Source organism: Xenopus tropicalis, chromosome 5 (assembly GCF_000004195.4).
Source record: "Xenopus tropicalis strain Nigerian chromosome 5, UCB_Xtro_10.0, whole genome shotgun sequence".
Lineage (NCBI taxonomy): Eukaryota > Metazoa > Chordata > Amphibia > Anura > Pipidae > Xenopus > Xenopus tropicalis.
This window is the reverse complement of record NC_030681.2, coordinates 9,698,592-9,704,591: the sequence shown is the minus strand read 5'-3', so window position 1 is coordinate 9,704,591 and position 6,000 is coordinate 9,698,592.

Below are 6,000 nucleotides of genomic sequence, written 5' to 3'. Positions count from 1 at the left end.
CACTCAATAGTAAGAAATCCAAGTCCGGCTTGGGACTCCTCCAGTTACATGGGAGTAGGAGAAACAATAGGTTAGCTGAAAGCAGTTCTAATGTGTAGCGCTGGCTGAAAGCTCAGACTCAGGCACACTTTACTGCTGCGCTGCAAGTGGAGTGATATCCCCCCCCTCACCCCCAGCAGCCGATCAGCAGAACAAGGGGAAGGGAGCAAGATAGCAGCTCCAAGTAGGTATCAGAATAGCACTCAATAGTAAGAAATCCAAGTCCGGCTTGGGACTCCTCCTATTACATGGGAGTAGGAGAAACAATGGGTTAGCTGAAAGCAGTTCTAATGTGTAGCGCTGGCTGAAAGCTCAGACTCAGGCACAATGCACTGAGATGGCGCCTACACACCAATATTACAGCTACAAATACATTTGTTGGTTCAAGAATAAAATTTTACATGGTAGGATTTTTTATTTGGAAAGCACACCTATATGCCCACCTAATGTAGGTGATATTGGAGTAATCCGATTGTTTGGTCCTCGGTCCAAACAATAACATTATAATGACGGGAAGGACCCTCCTTCCAACACAGTAGTAAATTGTAAACTCTAGACCCATGGGTCCCTTTCCTCTGGGCCCCCATAAGCCACGGTTGCTGCTCCCCCTATTGTTTGGCTACTGATATGACTTCTTTAGAAGACTACTAACCCATCGGTGCCTTCATTATTCCTCAGAGAGTAGAGACCTTAGTTCCAGTGTCCCTAGGCACGAGCGAGGCCACGTGTCACAAGGATACGGAATATGACTTTGGGCATTGGCTGCTGGCTGCACTTTCTTATCATTTTATGAGATTGCTGAATTCTTTATTGGGGTATGATTTATTCATCAACATTTTTAGGCTGCTGCGCATTTGTTTGGCTGAGACCTGGTTAAACTGTGGGCATTGTATCCCTACCATATAAAAGACTCAGCGCAATGGGCCTGGCACCATGATCCTAGACTTCGTAGCAGAATAACTTTCTCTTACATAAGGCTTGGCCAAACTGCAATCGTCCAGCTATTAAAAACATCAGTTTGTTCAATTATAGATTTCCCTTGTGCTATTATCAAGACTTTTCCCCAATGTGGCCGCTCTTATTTGCTGGGACAACTACCTTAAAGCTGGTTCTAGGAGTAGACGGTCACGTTTTAATTAACGTTTACGGGGTTATGTAATAAAAGGCACTAAGTTTGCCCAGGTGCAGTAACCCATAGCAACTAATCAGCAGGTAGCATTTACTGGTCACCTGTTTAAAAACAACCGTATTGGTTGCCATAGGTCACTTCTCCAAGGCAAACTTAGTGTCTTTTATTACATATGGGGGGGTTAGGATAATCAAGAAAGTGATGTTCTGAGACAATTTGCAGTTGGTCTCGTTTTCTTATCTTTGGTTGTTTATCGTTTTTAATTCAGCAGCCCTTCAGTATGGAGTTTCAGTAGCTATTTTGTTGCTAGGGTCCAATTTACCCTAGCCACCGTGCGATGGTTTGAAAGACTGGAAGACGAATAGGTGAGGCCTGAATTGAAAGATAAGTAATCAAAAGTAACAATAAAATTGCAGCCTCGCAGAGCAATAGATGGCTGCAGGGGTCAGTGAACCTCATTTGAAGCAGAAGATGGTGGCAAATTCTATAAAAAATAGATTTGATGAAACAATTTAAAAAAAAAATGCTAATAATAGGGCCTTTATAGTATGCATAAACTACCCCTAAAGTTGGGTTGAAGATGGGTGATATGAATTGTTCCGACTGCCATCTTGCCCATCTATAACTGATACCCCTTTTAGTTACTGTTCGATGTGGGCAACCCCAAAATATATTCATAGGGCTTTGTACCTCCTACATAATCACATGTGGGTCACATATGACCGTAACCCGCCCCTAAAATGGCAGTTTTCTCTTTAGGATTAACCAATAGCACATAGTAATAAAAAAATATATTTTTTTATGGAAACTGTTCGTTTCAATGAAGCAGGGTTTTACATATGAGCTGTTTTATAAAATATATTTCCATGGAGACCTACATTGTTTTGGGGGTTTAGTTTTCCTGTAAAGGGACACTGTCATGATATTTATGGGGCACTTTTTTTCTAAATGACACTGTTACACAGCAAATAATTCCCTCAGCCATTTAACCTTTTATTCTTGAACCAACAAATGTATTTGTAGCTGTAATATTGGTGTGTAGGCGCCATCTCAGTGCCTTGTGCCTGAGTCTGAGCTTTCAGCCAGCGCTACACATTAGAACTGCTTTCAGCTAACCTATTGTTTCTCCTACTCCCATGTAACTGGAGGAGTCCCAAGCTGGACTTGTATTTCTTACTATTGTGTGCTATTCTGATACCTACTGGAAGCTGCTATCTTGCTCCCTTCCCATTGTTCTGCTGATCGGCTGCTGGGGGTGAGGGATATCACTCCAACTTGCAGCGCAGCAGTAAAGTGAGACTGAAGTTTATCAGAGCACAGGTCACATGGCTGTGGCACCCTGGGAAATGAAGAATATGGCTAGCCCCATGGGAAAAACAGATTACAATGCAGGATTCTGCTGGAGAAGCTCTATTAACTGATGGGTTTTGACCCCAACATGTTTTCCCATGACAGTGTTCCTTTAAGATGGTAGGTCTGGCAATACCAAAAGCTAGTTTGGCCACCATCCCCAACCCACCCAAGCAGCAGGTCCCACAGGTATCCAATAAACCTACACATCTCTATCCCTATCCATACATATTGTTTCATTTTACTATTATTATTTTTTCCCTGTGTAGGTGTTAAAGGCTTTTTTTTGTAGTTCCTCGAGATAAATGCCTTCCAAAACCTTCCTGTACCCTCAGCTGCCAGGTGTGGTGCCCTGCTGAACTACCACTTTGGAAGCCCCGTGTCACGTCTCATAGTCTGTGGCTACACGCCAACCTAATTTCTGCCTACAACCTTGTACTCAAAGTACAGTAAATATTGCTCACAACGTCCAGTCAAATTTCAAAGACAACGCGGGTCTGACCGGCCGCACCACAGATTCTGGAAAGTTACAGCTTCCACGGAAACCTGGATGGGCTGATTGTTACTGTAGAAATTCTAAGAGAGAGCGCACACAGCAAAACCAGATGGACGCCCTGCGCCAGGATCGTTAGTTTAATTACCGGTGGCTGCTCCGTGCACTTTTACTATTTGTTCATGAGTCACTTACTACAGGGCTGGGGGGCTGCATACCAAGAGCCGTGTCGCATTACCTGCACAGCACGTGTCAATATTAGCATGTGAGAGCCCAACACGCGGCGTGTCCAACACTGCTCTCTCTCTAGTAAAATGAGAAAAATCTCAATTCATGTCCAGGACCAAAAATTTACTGCATCAAATAAATACACAAGCACAAAAGCCCAGCAACCGAGGACAAATATTCTAGGATTTTATGATCGGTGCTATCATTTCAGGCAGAAAATGCAAGATGGTTTGTTACTCACCGTAGTATCTTTCTACAAGGGACGCACCGAATCCAGGATTTGGGATTCGACCAGGATTCGGATTCAGTCGAATCCACGGCTCTGGCCAAACTGAATCTAAATCCTTACAATCACGTGACTTTTTGGCACATGAACACGGAAGTTTTTCACCGCACATATGTATTCAGGGTCAGACTGGGGCGCCGAGACACCGGGAAAAAACCCAGTGGGCCCCGGCGGCCCAGACCCAACCCTTGCCAGCACTCCCCCTGCCCGACCCTTCCTCCCCTAACACGTTCAATTGCTCAGAGGAGGACATCGGGTGGGGGCTAGGAGGCGATTCGCAGAGTTGCTCAGCGGGGACCCCTGGGGCAGTATCCCCGGTGGGCTATGCAGCCCCCAGTCCGACCCTGCATGTATTTAACCCTTCCTTCTTCTCAATTGCATTTGCAAATAAGGATTCTGTTCGGCGTTTGGCCAAATCTTTCGCAAAGGATTTAGGGTTTGGTCAGATCCTAAAACAGTAAATTGGGTAAATCCCTACTTTCTACATGTTCATAAAATGTTACTTTTCATAGTGAAGTTCACCTTCGAATGAGCTTTTAATAATGGAGTTGGACAGATACTGATATTCTGAGAAAGCTTGCAACCCTTCTTCCATCTCCTTCCAAGGCCAGAATTTTTTGTTATTTTCTTTCTATGCAAACCTTCTCTCCATTCATTTCCCAGTCTGCTATTCTCTCAGCTACAGCCACCCCCAGAGGACAGTTGTCCTGGCAGAGGGACCATATGTCTGAATAACTTGTAGCAGTGAATTGTCTTTGGGCTATATTAATTCTGTTCACTGGATTTTGTTCACAAGATTTGGGACTGTTGAAGCCTCTTGAACCCAAAGTTGGGGAAATTTTAGAGCAGCTTCCCACCCATTATAAAACTACTGTCCATGTTTCTCATTATTTGGAAATTGCTCATAATGGACAAACTTTCATTATTCTAGTCTAGGATGGACACACTTCAACATACCTCCCAATGGAAACACCATTGAAAAATATTCCATTTAGTACTGCAACCCAACACACTCAACTACGGTCTAGTCTAGTGATCCTCCATGGCAACATGTTGCTCCCCAACCCCTTGGATGTTGCTCTCAGCGCCCCCAAACCAGGGAGTTATTTTTGAATTCCTGACTTGGGGGCAAGTTTTGGTTGAATAAAAACAAGATTTCCTTCCAAATAAAGCTGATAGGGTGCATAGAGGTCCCTAATAGCCAATCACAGCCCTTATTTGGCTCCTCCATGAACTTTTATGGTGCTTGTGTTGCTCTCCAAGTCTTTTTACATTTGACTGTGGCTCACGAGTAACAAAGGTTGGGGACCCCGCTCTACACCAGTGATCCCCAACCAGTGGCTCATAAGTTACCTTGTTGCTCCCAGTGGCCTGAAAGTAGGTGCCCATTTTTAAATTTCTGGTTTGGAGGCAACTTTTGGAAGTGCAAAGACACAGTTTAACTTCAAGCAGGGTTGCAGTCCACATGGGGCAGCCCTTCTTTTCCATCTCTCCCCCCCGGCACTATATACACTAACAAGCAGGGCCATCGCCATCGTCCCAACCCCACCCAAAAAAAAAAAAGGGGGGGGAGGCCTAAAACAAAATTGGAGCTTGGGGCGCAGATAAATGCACAGAACATAGCTGAAAAAGTTAGGCCACTCCTTCCTTGGAGCTCCTTGCCAGTATAAGGCATGCCAGTAGAATCAATACAAAAATAATAATGATCAAATAACCCCTGACATGCCAGTATAATAATTATATAAAATTGATAAAAAGCATATTGTCCCCACACATGCCAGTATAAAAATGACAGAAAATGAATGCACACATGAAACCCAGACATCCCAGTATAATAACTATATAAAAAAAGGGCTAATCAGCATATTGACCCCATACAAGCCAGTAAAACACATGGCCACTTTTGGCTTTTTCTTCCCACCCCCCTCACCTTTCAAATAGGAGAAAACTTTTCCAGTGCTGATCAGAGCTGCAACAGGTGGGGGGGCCTTCCAGGGTTGGTGTCTACCGCCATTTTTTTTTCCTGGCATCCGAATGGGTCAGTCTGAACCTGGGTCTAGAGCAGTATTTCTCTTACAATGAGTCTTACCAATAAAGTATGTATGCTTTATTTATACAGCACCAACATATTCTACAGGGCTTATAGAGAATATGAATCATTCCCATCAGTCCCTGCCCCAATGGTCCCTACTGCATTTACTCACGGCAGCAATAGACACGCTCTGTGCAGCTCCCTGTCTGGAATGAAACCGAGACTTACAGCAACACAAAGCCAACTGCTGCATCAACGTGTGGTGAGATTCCCATTATCACATTTCTCTGATGTAATGTCTGTGGGACCCTGTAATCCCTCCTGTAAAGTCAGCTGCAGGCATGTGTGTTGCATTCACTGGGACTAGGCTTGCCATAATAATGCTTATATAATTCTGCCAGAAAATGGTATAACATGGAAAAGATTTCTATGAACCCCCTGTA